We start from the raw sequence: 23,620 nt of genomic DNA, 5'->3' as shown, positions 1-23,620 counted from the left end.
TTGGGAAAGTAAGTTTTAATGAAGAAATAGGAAATTTACAAATTGATATGGACAGGTTAGGTAAATGGGCCAAAATTTGGCAGATGGAGTTTAACGTGTATAAATGTGAGGTTATCCATTTTGGTCGGAAGAATAAAAAGGTGATTTATTATTTAAATGGAGAGAAACTTCAGAATGCTTCGGTGCAGAGGGATCTGTGTGTCCTCGTGCATGAATCACTGAAAGCTAGTATGCAGGTACAGCAGGTAATAAGGAAGGCAAATGGAATTTTGGCATTTATTGTTAAAGGAATAGAGTATAAAAATAGGGATGTGTTGTTGCAACTGTACAAGGCATTGGTGAGACCACACCTGGAGTACTGTGTACAGTTTTGGACCCCTTACTTGAGGAAGGATGTAGTTGTATCGGAGGCAGTTCAGAGGAGGTTCATTAGATTGATTCCAGAAATGCGGGGCTTGTCTTATGAGGAGAGATTGAGCAGTTTAGGCCTATACTCGCTAGAGTTTAGAAGGATGAGAGGAGATCTAATTGAGGTATATAAGATGCTAAAGGGGATAGACAAAGCAAATGTGGAGCGGATGTTCCCCCTTGGGGGGCATTCTAGAACGAGAGGCCATAGCTTTAGGCTAAGGAGTGGTAGATTTAAATCAGAGATGAGGAGGAATTACTTTTCTCAAAGGGTCGTGAATCTGTGGAATTCACTGCTTCAGAGAGCAGTGGATGCTGGGACGCTGAATAAATTTAAGGAGGAGATGGACAGATTTTTAATTAGTAACGAGTTGAAAGGTAATGGGGAGAGGGTGGGAAATTGGAGCTGAGGCCGAAATGAGATCAGCCATGATCATATTTAATGGCGGGGCAGGCTTGAGGGGCTGAATTGCCTACTCCTGCTCCTAGTTCTTATGGTCTTTATGTTCTTATTCAGAGGAGCAGACTTGTGTTGAATATCTGGGCAAACTGGGCCTGCTATGATTTAACACTGATACTCAAAGTAAAAACTATTTAATTCATATCACCAAATTCAACAAAACTACAGATGTTTAAGAATTTTAAGATATGTTTTGCTACTAGTTGATATCCCTTGCCTTTGCACAGAGGGAGTTGAAACCAAAGGAAGTTTAGAGGTGAATTGGGGTTAGAGGACACAAGACATTTTCAAGCCATACATTCAGCTCTTATAGTTGCATATATGACTTTGGTTTTTTAATATTTTTTAGAGTTTGCTTTGTGACAAATTTCCCATCAAAGTTAATCATGTCTCGGGGTCATTAATTACGATAAGCTAACTCTATTACTCTCTCCGCAGATGCTGCATGGCCTGCTGAGTATTTCCAGCAATATCTGTTTTCATTTCAGAATTCCAGTAGCCGCAGCATTTTGTTTCTGAACTAGGATAAAGAAATATTGGACATTAGTCGGGACAATGGGGAAGCAGGAATAAGCAGATGGGTCAGCCCATTTGAAGTGTTAGTATCATAATGATGAGGCACCCAAGCTAGCAGATAGACTCACTCCAATATCACATTAACCATATTGGATGGTCCAAGATATATGCTGTTCCTTTGTAATGCAAGGCAGGGGATGGAAGGCTAAATTGGTTAGTGGTTAAACCATCAAGATGGCTATTCTGTCGAGGTCTAGAGGTTTGGTGAGAAGCAGCTTCACTTCAATATATATTCTGTCGAACACATGGGGCAGAATTTTCAGGATGACGTGCGGGTCCCGCACGTCAGCGCTTAAAATGACGCGCACTGACGTCAGGCGAGCGTCCTGACATCACCGGGCTCCATCGCAATATTTAGCTGGGCGGGCGCGTGATGAAGTGCAACACGTGCCCGCCATTAATTAAAGGGCTTGTTAAGGCCCTTAACTTGGCAATCGACGACGATTTTGAGACGCCCGCGCGATCTTTGGCTCGGAGCACGGGCGCAACGGGCAGGCGGGTAAGTGACTTTTTAACAAAACTCATCCACAGGCTGGATATGTGGGCTCAGTGGGGTTGTCAATGTTTTATGTGAAGTATTTATTGCAGCAAGTGTTTTAAACTTGCCTGTGTGATCCGTAGCAGTTCAGATTGATTTCCAGCGGCTTTCTCTGTACTTTGAAGCTTCAGTTCAGCAGTCTGCAGACAGTAATCTTTATCGGGCCTGCAGCTTTCTGGAGGCCTCCATTTAGCCTGGTAATGGGTTCTGACATCTCCACTGGAGGCAGCTCCTCTGAGGAGGAAGGGAGGGCTAGAATAAGGAGGAGGCCAGGAGGTGGACAATCAGCCTCCAGGGGAGCCACCTTTGCGAGGCCAGGCACAGGCACAGGCACAAGGGGCGCAGGGCCAAGAGGTTGTCCAAGGTGGAAGGGGCCACAGAAGACACTACTATCCTGCTGCCAGGGTATACAGGCGGCGAAGCAGCTACCTCAATATGACTGAGGTGCAGTGCCGAAGGAGGCTCCGACTGTCAAGGGAAACAGTCAACTGTATCTGTCAGATGATTGGCCCTGAGATCTCTCCTAACTTTGTGGGTGGACACCCTATGCCAGCAGCTCTGAAGTTCACAGCTGCCCTCAACTTCTATGCACCTGGCTCCTTCCAGGGCTCGGTGGGTGATCTTTGTGGTGTCTCTCAATCAGCTGTCCACACTTGTGTCAAGCAGGTTACAGACGCTCTGTTCAGCCGTGCATTGGCCTTCATCCACTTCCGCTGCGACCAGGCAAGTCAGATACAGCGAGCCAGAGGCTTTGCAGCCATTGCTGCCTTCCCCCGTGTCCAGGGTGCAATAGACTGTACACATGTGGCCATCAAGGCGCCAGCAGGTGAGCCCGGTGCCTTTGTCAACAGGAAGGGCTTCCACTCCATGAACGTGCAGATAGTGTGTGATCACAGGATGCTGATTCTACAAGTCTGTGCAAGGTACCCAGGCAGCTCCCACGACGCCTACATCCTCAGACACTCCCAGGTGCCGGGGCTCTTCAGTGCGCCAGCCCAGCTGGATGAGTGGCTGCTGGGTGACAAGGGCTATCCCCTCAGAAGGTGACTCATGACGCCTCTCCGCCATCCAAGAACAGAAGCTGAGGAGCACTACAATAGGAGCCATGCCTCCACAAGGGCTGTGGTGGAGAGAGCCATCGGTCTTCTAAGATGCGCTTCTGATGCCTGGACCGCTCAGAGGGCGCACTCCAGTACCCCCCAGATCGCATCTCTCTGATCATGGTAGCATGCTGCGCTCTGCACAATCTTGCGCTGGAAAGGGGGGATGCAGTTGACGATGAAGACCTTGACGCATTGGATGAGGCTGCACATGATGAATCCAGCAGTGGCTCAGAGGATGAGGAAGCACAGGGCAATGATGAGGGGCAGCACGCCAACCCGCTATTACACCAAGGAGGCAGGGGCACCCGGGACACTTTAATCCAATGAACCTTCAGCTAGCTCCACACAAATGGATCAGCAGGACCAGTATTGCCTGACGCATCCATACGCAGCATTTAGGTGCTACATCTTCCACCTCATCAGCTGCAACTAAGGGCTTAGTACAGAAACATTAATGTCCACTCAAACACTCATGATATGTCTGTGAAACAGACAAATGCAGCACAAAGGAGACACCCTCAGCCATGGTCACAAACGTGGACTTTATTCCCATCCATCAGATGATGCCACCAAAAACATGACAAAACGTTGCTCTGACGTTCACAAACAAAAATTCCCTAATCTAGGGGCAACAGAAAAGCACCAGTGAGAAACCCGTGGAGTGCCTAACGTGCCTTATGCTTTTGTTTGCGGGTGCTACGTGTAGGTGCCGCCCCATCGCTCGGAGTGGCTTGTGAGACAGCCTGCTGACTCTGCTGTCCTGTTGGCCTCGATCACCTTGGCGGACGTCCTCAGGCCTGTGGAACCTGTGCTGGCTCCGCCTGGGAGGGAGTGGTCAGTTCCAGAACTGGCACCTCCCCAGTTATCGCAGCCTCAACGGATGCAATGGTCACTGGCAGAGGGGCGGAGGAACTGCTGCCCTCACCCGGAGCGCCCTGAGAGGAGCTTGCAGAGATGACACTCAGCTGCTGCACCGACGTGAGGTCACTTTGGACCTCCCTGCTCACCACAGATGCATGGGCACCGAAGCGCTGACACTTGGTGCCCAGAACATCTCCCACATTGCCAATGACCACCTGTGGCCATTAGCACTGTGAGGGCTTGCAGGTCCGAGCGTAACCCAATGAGATGCTGATCAATCTGTTGGAAGCCCGTCTCCATGAAACTCGCCAACCTCTCAATGGAGGAAGCCTGACGCTCTGTCCTGAGGTTCATGCCATCACTGACACTCTGCCTGGATTCCTCCACCACAGAGACCAAGTGAAGCACACCCTCTTGCAACCCTGCCAGATGCTCCCATGCACCTGGCCACTTGTCCTGCAGCTGCTGCATGGTGGACATCTCCAGAGGCACATCATCACGGCTCAACTCAGCATGTGCCTGGTCCCCTGTAGTCCTCCGGCTGCTGGCACCATCAGCACTCTCTGTCCGTGCCATCTCCTCCAGTGATTGTGAAGTGCCCTCTCCACTGTGCCCCGGGACACTAGCCGACGTTATAATCCCCACTGATGTGGTAGTCGCTGCACTGGTGCCTGGCTGGCTGAAATGATGTGACGCTCATGCCAATTGATGCCCCTCAAGTGTGGAGGGGGTACTCTGGACGTCCTCCTGGCGGCCATGCGGTGGTGAAGCTGAAGTTAACAACAAGAACAGTGGATCAGTTAGCGTTCAGTCAGTAACACAATTCATCCCTCCCTCCCCCAGGCTCATAATGCACTCAACCTTCAAGAACCTAAGGAAACGAACATTGGTGGTGTGGTAAATAGCCAAGAGGAGGCCCAAACATTGCATGCGCATACAGACAGGCTGGTCAGATGGCCTAAGGAATGCCACTTGGAATGTTTTGTGGATAAGTGTGAGGTTAAGCACTTGGGCAAGACAAACAAGGTACGGGAATACATGAGTAAAAGAAGGACCCTGGAAAGTAAGGACGATTACAGGGACCTTGCTGGGCAGACCCGTTAAGGTAGCAGAACAGGAACATAAGGCGTTTACCAAGGTCGAAGCCAGGCTTGCCTTTAGTAGCTGAGGATTAGAATGTAGGAAAAGGGAGGTCATGTTGCAAATGCAGAAAACGCTGTCAAGGCCACAGCTACACTTTTGCATCCAGTTGTGACCTGCGCTTCATGGGAGGGATGGCATTGGAGTGGGGAGAGTGCAGAGGTACCTGACCTGGATGCATGCTGGCCTGGAGAGTTGGAGTGATGAGGAAACATTGCAAAGACTTGCGACATTTGCCGTGGAGCACAGGAGATTGACAGGTCACACTATTGACCTTCATACCATTATGAGTGGCATAGAATGGGTGGACACAAGGCAACATTTCCCCTTGGTGCAGGGATGACTAACGTGGTGGCATTTATTTAAGTTGAGTGCCATGAGGTTGACAGGTGAGGTGCTGAGGACCTTTTGGACAGAGTAATGTGGGACGCACTGGCTGAAAGGGTGGTGGAGGTACCAACCCTCCTAAGATGCAATAAGTATTTGGATGTGCAGCAGCAATGCCATGGCATGTTAGGTCATGGGGATAGTGGTCACATATGGGATAAGGCAACTTTGGAAGGTGCTAGAGACACGCATCCTCAAGGGGCCGAGGGACCTTTGTGTATGACCCACACATCTGACTGTATCAGTCTGTGAATGAGCAGTGTTGCTGCATTAACGATTGCAGCAACCATCAGTGGTTTGGATGGTGGGAAGACAGAGTGGATGGGACTGTGGGCCTCAAATACCTGCCCGCTAGACCCCAGCCTCGCCGCCACCAGCCAACCTGGCCACTTGGGTTCTTCCCAACTCCATGGCCTGTCCTTTGAAGTGGGTGACGGTGTACAACATGGCCTGGCCACCACCAGTGCGCAAACGCTCTTGGTTGTTGTGTTCAGTTCTCGCCTGCAGAACAGAGAAGACCATTTATTGGGGCTGATTGTCATGTACTCTGCACGCGCACACCACCCCAACCACAGTGGCCCATCTGAGGCCTTCAGCGGCTCCTGTCCACACTACTGGTGATCAGTCACCAGAAGATAGTGCGGCTGCTCCCAACCCCCTCCCCCAACGGACACCTTGGACACATTTGGCGTCCATCACTTTGAATAACACACAGGTCTTAGCGCCCATGGCAAGGAGGCGCAACTAGGTGCGGCACCGATGCCAGCAGATGGCACTTGGCCACGACACCTTGAGGCTCCCCTTCCACCATCTCATCACCATCAATATGACATATGTTGGAGTTCTGAGTATGTGTCTAGCTGCCTCCCCAGACTACTCAAATGTGACAAACACCAACATATGCTGCGGGGAGAACCCACCTTCTCATCAACCACTAAGGCTGATGTAAGCATAGTCACTACCTGTTTGCCCATTCAGTGTGCGCCAAATGCCCAATGCAGTAACAACAGTAAGACGTCGGGGGGGGTTGGCTCAAAGGCTAAGGCTACCTGCTGGGTTAAATGGTCAAGGCTGACATGGTACTCACTCTTCCAGAGTGCAGCAAATCATTGAAGCGCTTGCGGCACTGGGTCCCTGTGCGACGGACCGCATCTTGGGAGCTGACCACCTCCGCCACCTCCTGCCCAGCCCACTTCATGACGTGGGGGGCCCTCCTCCTCCCATCCTCAGGAAACATGACCTCCCGACGTTCTGCCACCTCCTCGAGAAGGGCATCAGAGAAGCGAGGGGCACATTGGCCCCCCGCTGGCCTACCCTGCAGCCTGCCCTCCTCCTCTGGCCTGCCATCCTCTGGAGCCCACTGTGCAGACCCCCTGCACCTGTCGCTGGCCATGGTGATCAGTCTAAAGGAGGCTGCCTGGCCTTTCTTTATACAGACTGCCGGTTCCCCATTGGAACCAGCAGTCTGTGCACGCCCGCTGCAAATTTGAAAATCCTGCTTTCCACGTCTCGCCTGCGCAAAATGGCGGCACGGTCCGCTTTGCCGGCAGTGATTGGCTCCGCGCCCGCTGGCGATTGGATCAGGCTCACCCGCCCGACAAATGGAAAATTCTGCCCAAGACATAATTCACATTAAAGGGCAAAATGCTTTAAAGTTGCCTGGGATGGGTAAAGAAGTATACGTAAGAACAGGTAGTCTCCATCGTGTAGTTAGAGATCATGGGACAGGCAATCCAACGCCTACAGAAGCCAAATTCTTGGATCTGCAGGAAACCAGGTTTTATTAACCTATTGTAGAATCACAATAGTTATTATATGATTTGTTTCTGAGCCAACAAACTTGAATTTGGACAATAGGCTCCAATCTGAAGCATGAGGAATCATATAATTGGGTTTTAAAATATTTCCTAAATTTATAATTAAACAGCAAAATGCACACCAATTTGGAAACCAATTGACTGGTTTTGATGGAATTCTACCATACGGTATTTTCACGAGATAATTGATTGTTAAAAATGTTCTTTCATTAATAAAGTCTGTTTTAAGACGAGTACCCAATTGAGTTATGTTGATTTCCTTAATTTACAATCCATGTCTAGTCAGAAAAAACACTATTATTAATGGCAGCTGAAATTAAAAAGACAATGGGTAGAATTTTCGAGTCGGTGGGTAGCCATGATCGGCGGGCCTGGGAGCAGCTGGGGAACGGACCACCGACCGCGACTTCACGCTGGCTGGCCAGTTAACAGGCCAGCCAACATATGACACACACTGAAAGGCTCAGTGTTGCCGAAATGGGGGCGGGAGGAGGCTGAGGGCTGAAGTCTGAGCGGGAGCACAATGAAAGCTCCCTGAAGGCAGAGAGCTGTATCAGGGAGCTGAAAATTTTAAAACCAATCAATAAAGATTTGAAACTGCAGAAAAAAATGTCCACATATCAGTTTCACTCACGTGAAAATATAGATGATGAAAATTCTGTCCTAACATTTTTTTTAAATTAATAGCGGAAACCTCATCCCACATTTGGATGAGGTTTCATCAAAAAGGCAAAGTCTGCCAGGCAGACTTGCCCCACCCGCCAACCATAACATTGGCCGGCAGTGAAAAATCGCCATCAGTTGTTACTTTAATGGCCTTAATAGGCCTCCTAATTGTCGGCAGAGTTGCTGCCGACTCTCGCACACACCCACCGATTGAAATATCGCGTGAGTGCGCGCTGACATCGGGATGCTCGCCAGATGTCATTGCCCGCTATTTCATGCTTGAGCGTGTCGGGCGTGCGCCCGCACGCTGATCGGAAAATTCTACCCAACAGCTACGACAGATCATCAAGAGAACCTTTGAACAATGAATGAAAATACTGAAAACAGACTGAAGAAAGATTCGCATCTACATAGTTACCTTTCACGATCTCAGGGCATCTGAAAGTGCTTCACGCCCAATGAAGTAATTTATTGAACTGCGGTCACTGTATTAATGTAGGAAATACAGTCAGCTGGGTTGTACAACAATCCTTTAAATAAAAAGCAGAACATTCTGAAAATACTCAGCAGGCCATGAAGTATCTGTCCAGGGGGAAATGGAACTAATGGGGAGAATTTTCCCAGGGGCAGGATTTTACTTTTGTCGGGCGGGTGCGCGCCCGATTGAAATCACCCATGATGACGTCGGACGAACGTTCTGATGCCATTGCGCACTCTCACAATCTATCGGTCAGCGGGCGCGCGCAAGAGTCGGCAGCACACCCGCCGACAATTAAGAGGCCTATTAAGGCCCTTAATCAGGTAATTGATTTGTATTTTTCGTTGCCCGCTCAACCGTTTGGTTGGCGGGTGGGCAAATAGGCCAGGCAGCCTTTGCATTTTTTACAAAACCTCATCTATGGGTGGGCTGAGGTTTCCAATGGCAAATAAAACAGTGGAAAAAGTTTTTCAACTCCATTTCAAACATGTCCCTCTTCATGTGACTGAGTCACATTTGGGGACATGTTTACATCATTTATTAAATCTTTATTTTCCTTTATCCAAATCTTCATCTCCCTGAAGCAGCTCTGTGCCCTTAGGGAACTGTCAGTGCGTGCTCCCATACAGATGCACAGACTTCCGTGCTCGCTCTCCCCCCACACCCACCCCGGCAGCGCTGAGCCTTTCAGTCCATTGCGGAATTTTTACTTGGAGCTAGTGTACTTGGTCACTGCCTTTGTCCCTTCCGACATGGCGTGCTTGACCAGTTCCCTGGGCAGAGCAGGCACACGGCGGTCTGGATCTCCCGAGAGCTGATGGTGCTGCGCTTGCTGTAATGGGCTAGGCGGGAAACCTCACCCGCGATGCACTTGAAAATATCATTCACGATCGAGTTCATGATGCTCGTGGGCTTGGAGGAGATGCCGGTGTCGGGGTGAACCTGCTTCATCACTTTGTAGATGTAGATGGGGTAACTTTCTTTTCTGGATCTTTTCCTCTTATTGCCGCCCTTTTACTGCCAGTTTCTTTAAGGCTTTCTTGGCTCCCTTCTTGGGAGCTGGTTTCACCTCATCCGCGCCCTTCATGCTTGCTGGTCATTAATTGGCCAGCCAGTGTGAAATCGCGGTCGGGGGCCGATCGCGGGCGGTTGTCCGTTTTGCAGCCGCCCTACGAAGGTGAAATCCTGCCCCAGGCTCCTGAAGGTGGCTTTGGAGGCAGTGGCGGCTGCCGGAAACATTAGGAAAAAGAGCATTAGGGGCCAGTTTGCTGGCAGGTTCTCACCTCCAACTGCTTATCCAAGGGCTGGGTCGGTGCCAAGGTCAGCAGCTGAGCAGGAAGGCAACTGAAGTCATTCTGGAGGCAATTAAGAGGAATTTCCCCAGTAGAACACCTCTTACCAAATAAGGGAGCGGTCTCATGCTGTGTCACCAGCCCGGCAGGCTGGAGAAGGTGAGAATGCAGTAAGAGAATCACTGTAAGTGACAAGCTGGGAAGGCTTTGATCAGTTACAGTGAAGAGCTGCAGAAATAGCCAGGCTGAGAGGCTGCTTTGCAACTCAGTCCCATCATAGACTGTTTTCATTGCTTAACAGTTGAGTGTCAACTGCCTATAAGGCATTTCACCTGACCAAGATTTCACCTACCCTCGGCTATACTGCCCCACTGCCAGCCTTTAGAATGGCATAAGATGGCTTATACAGCTACACCCTCTTGGTCAGTGGACTTTCTTCTGCAACATGCTCCACCTACACAAACTGCCTTCTCCTTAGTGTTAGCTGCTCAAATGAGGATGTGAAATGCCTGCAGAGAGAGGAATGAGTTGAGCTGTAAGGTTTGTTGGCCTGAGATATCTTTTAGAGGCCAGAGTAGCTGACAGCATCACACCACTTACTTGTCATACCCTCCTGAGGTCCTGGATGTTAAGGAAGGAAGCAGTTAAAGAAGTTTGCTGGATCCGGTGCCCTTGGTTTGTTGGGACTAAAGGATCTGGATTGAGCTCTTGTTTCGGAGTGACCGAGTTGGTACAGAGACAGAGAGCATCAGTAGATCATTGTTAGAATAAACACATGCTGTTTATTTACAAACAAAACTCAGCAGCTATACTTGTGTGCTCACAACTCAAAACTCTGTCTTCACTCTTCAATGTCTAACTTAAGATTCTCTCACAGAGGTAGCCCGTGCTACTCTGCTATTGGGTATTATGATCATGTGATCTTACATTACAACACTTAAGGTCTTAAAGGTATATTACATATCAGAGTGGCTGCCCTTGATATCAAGGGCATTTGACAGAGTATGGCATCAAGGAGCCCTAGCAAAACTGGAGTCAATGGGAATCAGCGGTAAACTCTCCTCTGGTTGGAGTCACACCTAGCACAAAGAAAGATAGTTGTGGTTATTAGAGGTCAGTCATCTCAGCTCCAGGACATCACTGCAGGAGTTCCTCAGGGTAGTGTCCTCGGCCCAACCATCTTCAGCTGCTTCATCAATGACTTTCCTTCCATCATAAGGTCAGAAGTGGGACTGTTTGCTGATGATCGCACAATTTCCAGCACCATTCACAACTCCTCAGATACTGAAACAGTCCATGTCCAAATGCAGCAAGACCTGGGCAACATCCAGGCTTGGGATGACAAGTGGCAAGTAACATTCGTGCCACACAAGTGTCAGGCAATGACCATCTCCAACAAGAGAGAATCTAACCATCGCCCCTTGATGTTTAATGGCATTACTATCACAGAATCCCCCACTTTCAACATCCTGGGGGTTATCATTGACCAGAAGCTGACCTAGACTAGCCATAAAATTACTGTGGCTACAAGAGCAGGGCAGAGGCTAGGAATTGTGTGACGAGTAACTCACCTCCTCACAGGTGACTATCCAAAATCTATCCATCATCTACAAGGCACAAGTCAGAAGTGTGATGGAACACTCCCCACTTGCCTGGGGGAGTGCAGTTCCCACAACACTCAAGAAGCTTGACACCATCCAGGACAAAGCAGCCCATTTGATTGGCACCACATCCACAAACATTCACTCCCTCCACCACCAACGCACAGTAGCAGCAGTGTGTACCGTCTACAAGATGCACTGCAGGAATTCACCAAGGCTCCTTGACAGCACCTTCCAAACCCATGACCAATTCTATCTAGAAGGACAAGGGTAGCAAATAGATAGGAACACCATCACCTGGAAGTTCCCCTCCAAGTCACTCACCATCCTGACTTGGAAATATATCGCCGTTCTTTCACTGTCGCTGGGTCAAAATCCTGGAACTCCCTTCCTAACTGCACTGTGGGTGTACCTACACCACATGGACTGCACAGGATCAAGAAGGCAGCTCACAAGCACCTTCTCAAGGGCAACTAGGGATGGGCAATAAATGCTGGCCCAGCCAGCAAAGCCCACATTCCATGAACAAATAAAAAAAAATTACTACAAAGTTCAATTGCTAATTATTAGGTTGTTTAACTAAGTACCCATTTGGTTGTATAAAAGGGATAACAGCTGAGACTAGTTCCGGCTGTGGAGAGTTTTATGACAAGCAATAAAACTCTGACTGAAGGAGACTGTCTTGGTTTCAGTCTTCATTTCGAAACAACTATTGGAACCTATCAGTGGTAGCAGAGAATGGTTGCAGCTTGTAAGTAAAAGATTGGAAACTAAGCTTTCTTCGGCAAAAGACTGCATTTGGAGTTAACTTTAAGAGCAGAGTGGTTTGGAGTCACAAAAAAAAAGGAGAATGGCTGAATCAAAATGTAGCGTTTCAGTGTATGATTACCCACCGATGTTTTCTGAGAGTGAACCCTACGAGCAATGGAAGAATGAAGTAACTATGTAGACACTGGTTACATCCTTGCCAAAGAAAAAATAGGGAATGGCCTTGGCACCTTTGTTACCATACAAAAGCAAAATAAGATGCAAAGTATTTTCGGAGTTGGAGCCTGAGCATTTGGACACAGATGAAGGTTTGGAAATGTTGTTAGTTGTTCTGGATACATTCTATCAAAAAGATGATTTTTTAAGGGAATTCAGTAGACTATATGCAAGATTGCAAAAGTTCCATCTAGAAATTCCCCAATCAGTGCTGGCGTTCAAGTTAGACTGTGCCAAAGTATCAAATATGGACAGGCTTCTAGTTCTAAGGGGAGTTAATTTTGCGGAAAGGCACACACTGCTGGCACAGATGTCAGAAGCTCTTAAAAAAATTCCTCGGAAAGCATTCCTTTCCGGCAGTGTTTGTGGCACAAATGAGCTATTTGGCGGTAAGACAGAGAATGGAGGATAAAATGCCAATGGGATGGCGAGATCATTTAGAAACAGGACTCAGTCATCAGTATGGGAGGAGATTTGTAACTCGAAACACAGAAACATTATGGCAGGAGAAAAGAATTAGGGAATTATGACAAAAGAATAAACCCCAGAAATGCCCAGGGCTTGGTCAATTGGTGTTTCAGATGCAATTCAAAATATCATTGTGCAATGAACTGACCTAAACTATGTAATAAAGTGTTCAAAATTAAACATGACACAGAAAACTTGGAAGAAGAAGATGGAGATATTGACCAAAGACAGGGCATTGTATAGTTACAAGAAGTTTCAGCCCATTGAAGAATGTCTTGGTTGCAGAGTCCTTCTACTGTGCGGTGCTAAAGAGCGGCTGCACGTCTACAGTCTGTGGAAATGACTAGTTAAAATGCTACCTGGACTCCTTAAGTGATAAGGACCGGAATAAGATTAAAGCATTTGAGAGTTCCTCCAATTTTAGATTTAGAGATAATACCCCAAAATCTTTAAAAAGGCTAGTGATTCCCTGTAAGATAGTTGGAGTTCATCAGCACGGACGTAGTGTCTAGTGAAATACCGTTACTGTTGAGCAGGCCATCAATGAAGAAAACGCAAATGAAGCTGGATATGGAAAATGACAAGGCCATTGTATTAGGAAAACCTGTGAATTTACAATTTGAGCAATCTGGATGCTACTGTATTCATTTAATGAAACCAAACTTTTCCACTAAGGAGATTAAAGAAGTGTTATTAGCGTCAGGGGATAGGAATTTGGAAGACAAAAAGCAAATTGTGTTAAAATTGCATCAGTAGTTTGCCCACCCTTCTTTGCAAAGGTTAAAGTGTTTTGCTCAGGGATGCAGGAATAAGGGATGGAGAATACGCTTAAGTTATAGGGGAGATAAGCAATAGATGTGATATATGTAAGAAATATGAAGGACACCATCACGGCTGATAGTGAGTCTACCTTTAGTGAGGAATTTCAATGAAGTTGTGGCAATGGATTTAAAGGTGTGGGATAAGGAAAAGAGCATTTTTATTTTATATTTCACAGATTTGGCAACACGGTTTAGCCAGTCAACAATCATATACAGAAAAGAAAAAAATTGTGGATCAGGTAATGGAGAAGTAAATAGGGACTGGATTGGGACCACCAGCAAAATTCCTCACTGATAATGGTGGGGGGGGGCAGTTTGCTAATGATGAGTTCCGGGATATATGTGAAAATATGAATATAATAGTTATGAATACCGCAGCTGAAAGCCTTTTAGTAACGGAATGTGTGAAAGGAATCATGCAGTTATAGATGAGATGCTTCATAAAATATTGACCAAGCTCTCAATTAACATCAGCTCTAGCAATGGGCTGCCCATGCCAAGAATTCACTGCAGATGGCAAGGGGCTATAGTCCATATCAGTTGGTTTTTGGTAGAAACCCAAAAATTCCTTCAGCCCTGACTGATCGTTCCCCAGCTTGGGTGGGAACTATGATTAGCTGTACTTTCTCTGAGCATTTAAATGCACTACATATGGGTAGAAGAGCGTTCCTTAAAGCCAAAGTTTCAGAGAATTTGGTGAGCTCTAAGACACAATGCATGTCATTTGGAAACTATTTTCAATCAGGGATACATGGTATACTATAAAAGAGAAAGACTTACTGAGCAGAAGGGCCCAGAAAGATTATAGGTAAAGATGGTAAAACAGTAATTTTACAACATGGGAACCAAACTATTCGGGTACACTCATCAAGGTTAGTTGGCACGGACTACAAATTTGCAGGTTCGGGAGGGCCGCTGAAAAATACAAAAACTGGTTAAATGTACAAGAAAAAGGACAGGAGGTTATGCCTATGGATTGGAAACATGAAGTACAAAAATAGGAGGCATGGAAATGCAGTATCAGTTCAGACAGTGGGTCTGGGAGTGAACATCTCTCAAGGAAGATATTGCAAACTGTTGAAAGAACACCTATAAATGGCAGACGGAGATCAAACAGTAACAGTCTGGAGTGCATTAGAAGACGGGAAAGTGGGCATGGCTGAACAAAGTCAAGGAATATGGCACAGACTGGTAATGCTACAAGGAGCAGAAGCCCATGTGATCGAGAAGTCTTAGTCGCTTCAAACAAATTAGATGATAAATTAATAAAGGATGCCAAACAGCAAGAAGTACATAGTTGGAAAGAATTTGGGGTATACACAGTGGTGCCAGATAGGGGACACCCAGCTCTGTCTCGTAGATGGATATGCATGAAAAAGGTGCTTCCTGATGGGACTTATAAAGCTAAAGCCAGGCTAGTGGCACAAGGGTTTGAAGAAAAATTGGGTAACTGGGATATAAGAGTAGATTCACCTACAGCAGGGAAAGTTATGCTGAAGATCGTTTTTAGCTCTATTAGCTACAAATGCTTGGGAATGTAAGTCCATTGATATTAAAGCTGCTTTTTTGCAGGGACACCAACTTCAAAGGGAAGTTTTTCTTTGTCCACCAAAAGAGGTGCTAAACGCAGGAGGGACTCTCTGGAAGCTAAATAAATGCATATACGGTTTAAATGATGCCTCCAGAGTTTGGTATTTCTCAGTGAGGTCAGTTCTATTAAAAGTTGGGCTGTCTTCAGTTGGAAGCAGACCCGGCAATGTTTTATTGGCATCATGGAGGCATCTTTACGATGCATGTAGATGATTTTTTGTGGGGTGGTAGTAGCGAATTTGAAACAGTTGTCATTAATGGGCTCAGAACGGAGTTTAAAATTGGAAGTCAAGCTTCTGATGCATTTAAGTACTTTGGATTGGAAATCAGGCAGAGTGGATCACATGCCTGTTTACATCAGCAATCCTATTTAGAGAATGTCAATCCCATTGCAATTAGTCGTGGAGGGGCCTCGCAGAAAGGTACAATGGCTTCTGAAACAGAAAAAGAGAAACTCAGAAGTCTAATTGGGCAACTCAATTGGCTAGGCAAACAAACAAGGCCAGGCGTCAGTTTTGATGTTTTGGAATTGAGCATTAAAATGAATGATCCCAAGGCTGAAGAAATCATTCAGGCAATCAAAATATTGACAAAAATAAAAATGGAGCAGTGTGTTTTGAAATTCCTGTCTTTGGGTGATATTAGGAAAATGAAACTGCTTATGTAAATCTTATGAAAATCTATGTGATGGATTTTTAAGTGCGGGAGGATTTATAATATTTCTCATGGGGGGAGAAAGGCAAATGTTGCCCTTTGCATGGGAATCTAAAAAGATATGAACAGTTGTAAAAAGCATCTTGGCAGCGGAGACTCTCGCCATTGTTGAGTCGGTAGATATGGCATTCTTTATATCAAAGATACTGGCAGAAATTTTAATTGAAAAAGGATATTCAAATGTTTTATAGACAATAAGTCACTTTGGGAAAATGTTCACTCTGTAAAGTGCTTTAACAAGGCAAAATTGCGGATTGACATTGCAAGCTTAAAACAGATGCTCGAGAATAAGGAGATTGCCAAGAACAAGTGGATTGATAGCAGCTACCAATTATCTGACTGCTTCACCAAAAGAGGAGCGAGCTCCAAGAAGTTACTAGCGATCCTCAAAGATGGATGTCTTTCTCTTTGTGTGGACATATCTATACATGTGTTTTTTTTAAGGAGGGGACTAAGGTCAATTTATTGAATGAAAAAATATATATTGATGTTTGTTATTACCATTATTTTTTTGATTATATAAATTTAAGGGTTACTTTCTTTTTAAGAAGAGGGGAATCTATTAGGGAAGAAAACAGTTAAAGAAGTTCAATTACTAATTATTAGGTTGTTTAACTAAGTACCCATTTGGTTGAATAAAAGGGAGAACAGCTGAGACTATTGCGGTCTGTGGAGAGTTTTATGACAAGCAATAAAACTCTGAAGGAGTCAGTCTTGGTTTTGGTCTTCATTTCTAAACAGCTATTTTTTATGTTCTTGGTTATTAGGTTCGCTTTGTCTGGCGAATGCTAGCTGTGCCCTTGATATTAACACATTCATTGGTGCTTGAAACAATACAGGCAGAGACCAATTAACTGTACAATCACTAACACAAAAACAAAAATACCTGGAAAAACTCAGCAGGTCTGGCAGCATCTGTGGAGAGGAGCACAGTTAACGTTTCGAGTCCGCATGACTCTCTGTTCTGTTGAAGAGTCATGCGGACTCGAAATGTTAACTGTGCTCCTCTCCACAGATGCTGCCAGACCTGCTGAGTTTTTCCAGGTATTTTTGTTTTTGTTTTGGATTTCCAGCATCCGCAGTTTTTTGCTTTTATCTTACTGTACAAACACTGGTAGTTTATTGGAACTAAGAACAAAGCACTAACACCATATGCACTTCTTCAATCACCTCCAGCTCTAGACTTCCAGTTACCCAAGAAGCCCCTGCTGTGTAGCGACTAGTCAATACAGTGATATGGTCAACTGACGACATTCTCTTAAAGGTACATAGCACTCCACTTCTGGAACTTATCACTGGATCCTCCTGGTCTACAGGTTAGAGGGGACACACCGCTGTTGTTCACTTAACCCAGTCTGCTTGGTTGAAGAAGCTGCCCTCTGCCTCCTGCCCTTAGGAAAGTCACCTCACTGCAGTCCCTCAGCTCCCTCAGGTGGGAGGTAAGAGTGGGAGATCCAGGACCCAGCTTTCCAGCTCTCCTCAGCACGCCTGTGAGTGCTGCAGCCTGAAAAAGTTAGGTGCTGGTGAGCTTCTCTGAAGGATGTTGTTGTCCCATTAATTAGGGATCCTTCCTCAGTCTGGCTTCATCATTTCACCCACATTTCCTAATTGGTTAGGAAGCCTGTGAGTGAGCTTTTAATTGGTTTGCTTTGGCAAAGAGCACTTGAAAGGCCCGCTACTCCAGTGATTGGGTTTGCGACCCAAAAATGGGCCCACATCTGAGGAAAAGCATAAATAACTTCAGCAATCAGATATTATTGTTTATTTAAATGCTATATTTCATTAAACAATAATAATCCACTGAAATAACAATATTTTACTGATAAAGTTATGGAGCTCAATTAAAGTAATATTAATCCTGCAAAGCAAACAATGGAAGGACAATTCTTAAACAAAAATATTTTTGAATGCTTCACATTGATAAATTGAGAAACTCACCAGCCAAGCATACCATTATTTTCATGCATTTACCTGTAGTCTCACTACTAAACAGATGTGCATCCAACTCTTTTTAAACAATATTAACTGGTAACCTGTTGCCTGGTCTTGCTAGGAGGCTGCTCCATGTAGTCACTACCTTCTTTAGGGGAAGAAAGTTAAACAATCATTTAGTTGAAACTTTTTCATTTTGAACTCTTTTCTTCTAATTCTGCTGTCACAGTTTAACTTAAGTAATGGACTGAACCTTAGCCCCCAAAATGTGAGTGCTGGCATTGGCTGAGATGTTCAAATTTAAAAATCACAAACCTGACCCCAACCTATCCCTATACCTGCCTACTTCGGGTTTTGACAGATGCAGGACAAGGGGTGAGCAGCCGTCCTGCTCCCAGAGATTAGCCAATGAAATATTTTAATGAGCCTCTGATTGAATGTGCTTTTTGCAGGTTTAACCCTGGCTGGCTGTGTTTTCCAGGCTTTGTGAAACACAATAGCTGAAGGGAGGTGAGGACAGTTTTGGCGAGGTGTTCCCCACCTCCCGCCCAAAAGCCCTGGAAACTATCCCCCTCATTAGGTTCTGCCCACTTCCTGACCATACAGCATCCCATCTGGTCAAGATTGAATCCTGCCCCACACTCCTACTGGAATCTGTGGGCAATTTACCTGTAGCAGCAGCTTTCTCCAGAATGTATCCTTCCCAACTGGAAGCCAGGTCTGCCAATCCAGCCAACTTCCAGGCAGGGGCCCTGTCAAGCTTTACATACTTTGGACGTCAATATTCCACATTATTCAGTCAAACTAGTATATCCAGAATTCCTGCCAGAAATTCCACCTCAGCCACACCCCACCCCCACCTACATGAATATCCCTGTCACTACACAGCCCATCCCTGTCAAAAATTTCTTAGGTTCAAGGTTCCTTTGTCAAGAGATGCCTTTGTAATTACATCATCTACCTTCCCAAGATATAAATATTTGGATCATGAACCTTCTCAAACATGCTTTCTCTAAGACAATTATTTCAGTTTTATGAGTCATTTATCGTAACACCAAACCCCATATTTGAAAATTATCTTTGTAGCTGTTTTTTGACCTTGCTGGGATCAATTGCCTTCTGAACATAGGTGTTAAAAATGATCATTCTAAATGTATCACTAGTAAGGTGTTTGAAATATTCAGATCATCTGTAACTCATAATCAAGTGCATTGAGTGTGTTCAGTACATGATTAATCTTGTTGCTAACATCAAAAAGAATTGAGGCACGTAGCAAATCCTGGTCAAAAATTCCTCTCCACTTCTCATCAGAGATCAGACCCATCCAATGAGTTAAGTCTTGCTGGTCCTACATTTTCATTTTTAGTAAGACCATTAATTTTACACACACGGTTCATGTTTGCCATTCCAATTTAATTTATTGTAAAGGTATCACCATTAAAATCTATTATGTTATGTTTAACACCATCCATTTAATTGGCCCAGACTTCCATGGATACGAGCAATCTATCTCATACTTGGTTTCACCATTTATCATACAGTCACTTTTCTTTCTAATTGAAAGCAACCGTGAGGCAGTTAGCTCATTATAGTCAGAAGATAATAGAGAAATAGGACAGGAAGCAGTGTGAATTTTAAACACAGCTGGTTGTTCTGGTGTTATATCAGCTGAATTATATTCAAAAGATCACAAACGGAAAATTGGTGTGAGCCCATTTCTTGGAAGTAGCCTAATTAATACAGCTCTTTAAAATAGGTATGTCAAATAGAGTCGGCAGATATACCCATTCAGTGAACCCTTCCTCAAAAAAGGGTATAAATAAAATTGTGGGCCAAGGGAAGAAGGATTCACTTATTATTGCATGCACTCTGTCATTCTTCGTCACACTGATGACGGTTGATTATCCCCAAAGATGCCATGGGGTAAGGTATTGAAGTAATCACATACACAGTTCTTTCCTTCTCAAGCAAAGGTCTTTATTTCTTCAGAGCATGGAGCCTACACAGCATGCCTGATGTTAACAAAGATTAAGTGAGTGTAGAATCTCTCTCACACACACACACACAGATGCATTCAATCAATCATCCCAATACAAAGGAGTTGTTACACTGTGTACACAGTTTTTACATTGGAGATATATAGTGTCCTTGATGACTAATGGCCCCTGTGAAGCACCAATTATCCCATCACTCAGCAGGGAAACCAATTCCTGTTCTTCCAAGGTGTCAGCTGTGGCTCAGTTCATAGCACCCTTGCCTTTGAATCAGAGGGTTGTGGGTTCATGTTCCACTCCCAGAAACCAAGAACTGTGATTGTGCTCGAAAGAGTTGCAATCTGTGACTGTTGATAACTCGAAAGAGTTTCCTGTTCTTCCATTTACAACATTCCAACAAAGTTTCGACTGACCTTGGATCCCATACACAATTGGCTCTACTCTATTCCATTTTCTTGCCTACAAATAGCGTGGATCCCTTGCTGAGATGCATTTTCTTTCTGTGATTCTATTAATTCATTATTAACCCACTTGTTCATTACCAAAGCTTAACCTGTTCACTTCACATGTTCCAACACACACAAGGAGCACATTCAGTCATATGCTCACTACACGGTCACAATTACCACCATTACATTGGGCTGGGAGGTGGGGGAGCTTTGGAACTGGGAAGGAAAGAAGGGGGTGGAGTGCCCACTACCCTCCCAATGCAAAGCAATTCACTCAGTGACGAGGAAGGTCGAAGATGGCCTGCCTGCTGAGAGGCCAATTGAGGCCCTTAAGTGGCCAATTGAAGACCACTTAAAGCCCTTTCCTGGACACCACTGGCATTCTGCCAGCAACGAGAAGGCCTGCTGAGTGCAGACTGCCCAGTAAAAGTAGACTCGGTAGGGGGGTTGGTGGGGGGAGGATCTATGGGCTGGTCCTGATTGGGCACCCTGTGGCACATGGAGGCCATTCCTGGCAGCAAGGGCCACCCCTGTGGAAATGCTTCACTAACAAGCCCACCCCTCCCTTGCCAGGGCCTACCTGGCTGGACGCGGCAACCCTGAACCTACTGACCTCTGTTCCAGGGCAGATTCCATGATGTTGCTCCAGGTTGGGTGCAATCCCAGCGGGCAACTACTCTTAGGAACATAGGAACAGGAGTAGGCCATTCGCCCCCTCAAGTCTGCTCTGCCATTTAACTGGATCATGGCTGATCTTCTACCTCAATGCCATCTTCCCGTATATCCCATATCCCTTGATGTCATTGGTATCTAGAAATCTATCAACCTCTGCTTTGAACATACTCATTGACTGAGCCTCCACAATCCTCCATCAGAGTGAAGAAATTCCTCCTCATCTCAGTCCAAAAGGCCTGTTCCTTATTCTGAGACTCTTTCCCCTGGTTCTAGACACCCCAACCAGGGGAAACATCCGTCTGTGCAATGTCCACCAGATTGTGAACCCAAGCCTGCTCTAGATCTAGGTCTGTGTCTCTGCGCTGGTGGAGGGTGTGGGTAAGCACTGTGATGGGTCTTCCAGGCGGCTTATTTCCAGATCTTCAATGGAGGAGGCGTCCTCTTTGCTGGAGCTGCAGAGCTGGATGGAGCTGAGGGATTGGCTAGCTGAGGGTGTCAGTTGCTTGGCAGAGCTCCCTGTGAACCAAAATAATGATTAGTGCATGGCAGCAGAGTTAAAAGCAGGAGAGAGCACTCACAGTTGTATTGAGAGAGGGATGATGTGGTGCAGGATCCTCACGTGGGTGTTCGCTGCCAACTTCACCATCACTGCGGGCACGGTTCACATCCTCACCAGTCAGCGCAATGGCACGCTCCTCAAAGTGAGTGAGGGACCTAATGTGGGCCACTCTACCCTCAGTCTCGGTCCTCTCCCTGCTGATGTGAACCAGCCTCTTCTGCGTGAAAACAGACGCAGAGAATGTGAGCAGGGCACATGGCACTGCGTGGAATGTTTGTGTGGTGAGCGGAGCCAAGGACGGGATGAGGACATGAGCTCCAGAGGATATGAGCCTGATGGAGATGTGAGAATGAGTGTGAGAGTTAGTGGTGTTGTCCCAGGTGTGAGATCCCTGTGGATGTGTGATGGGTTTGTGAGTGTATGAGTTGAGAGTGATGAGAAGAGTGAGTTAACCTGGCGGAACGGATGAGACCATTCACCCTCTTCCTGCACTGGATGGCTGTCTTCTTTTGCAGGGTGTTGACGCTGACCACCGCTCCCATTTGGATTGGTGACCTTTCTTGCTGATCTTCGGTCAAAGTGGAAGTAGAGGCTATTGTGGCAGCCTCCACTGCATCCAGTAGGCGTTTCAGGGAGGTGTCGCCAAATCTGCAGGCAACATGTTTCCTCCCTTTGGCAGACATCAGTTCCTATCAGCTTCCTTTCATTTGACGAGTGCTAGCTCTGTGCAGGGGCACCCTATAAACATGGCACTCGGTTTACTGAAGGCCTGAGGTGACGGGGTGGCAGGCGAATCAAAGAGCACCCTGCCAGCAACCCACTGTGTTTCCCGGGAATGCATGACTAATAAGGCGGGAACGGGAAGATATGGCGCAAAACCCTGCCATTGCGGCCAGCAAGTAAAGCCTCCTTTCCCCACCCACTACAGCACTTAGTGCAAATCTGGGATGATTCCACCCCTGTAGTTTTCTTTAAATAACATTTTTTTTATATTAATAACTTAACGTTTGTTTGTGATATTGCAGCTCCTGCTTAATCCCATGTAAATGTCCCAATCTTTATTTAACTCAAAATGATTAAAAAGTAAATGATATTATGTGATTTTAATTTGCTGTCTGACAATTCTTCAAATTGACTGGGTGGGAGGACTGGGACATTGAACATGACTGTTAATGAAGGGGAGCAGTGACTGCAGACAAAGCTCCCGTCAATGAGATTCTGTCACAGAGCTCTGACTGCTGGCACATGTTAGAGACCTCCTCTTTCCCACCATCCTCAATATTATATCTTGCATCATGTTGAAGGTCATCATTGGTGGCTATGTATGTTCTTGCCATTGTAGGGCAAAGTTATGCAACCAACTGCTACTTTACGGAGTCGAATGGGCTGTACTGGAGGAATCCTCTGGATCCAGGAGGCAGGACCATTACTTGAGGAATTCAGTGGTCAGCTTGATGAGGGTTCTTTCTCCAGACATGAATCTGATTGTAGTGTACATCATCGACCAATCTGTGAGGAGTCATATTCCAAGTTTATAGTGGGTGGCTTTTGTCTCCAAACAGCTAGGCTCTCATGTTCTGTGGAAGGGCAAAAAGTGAGGGGGAATAGCGGATTGCTCCATGTAAAAGTGTCTTAGTAGCTGTCAGGAAAGCAGACACAGACTTGTTGGTAAACTGCTGGTGATCACGCATCAGTTGCGTATGAGTGGAGTATAAGCCCTTGAGCCATTACACAAAAGTAATGGGTTCATCTGTTGGAGCCTTCATGGCAACATGTGTATTTGGAGAAATGCCCTTGTGCATGGTTGTCTGTTGTGTAATGCGGCTTACCATAGCCATGTGACCTCTGAACCATGTGACCTCTGATGACATTCTTTTGTGAGTAAAGGATTGAGGCAGAAGCCATTTTATCCACCACATGGAACAATGGTTGTGGTGATTGACCCTTGGAACCTGGGGATAGCTGACAATCCCAAAACCCTTCCCTGCTGTTTCCAGTTCTCAATGGGGAGAACAATAAAAGTGTTTGTTTAACAGGGAAGTGGTCACCCACTTAATGTCAACATGAACTGCAGGTGGAATGCTGTTGCTATCCTCTGTTGAAACCT

The sequence above is a fragment of the Cetorhinus maximus genome, chromosome 13, assembly GCF_964194155.1.
Source record: "Cetorhinus maximus chromosome 13, sCetMax3.hap1.1, whole genome shotgun sequence".
NCBI classification, from domain to species: domain Eukaryota; kingdom Metazoa; phylum Chordata; class Chondrichthyes; order Lamniformes; family Cetorhinidae; genus Cetorhinus; species Cetorhinus maximus.
Note: the sequence above shows the minus strand (reverse complement) of the source record.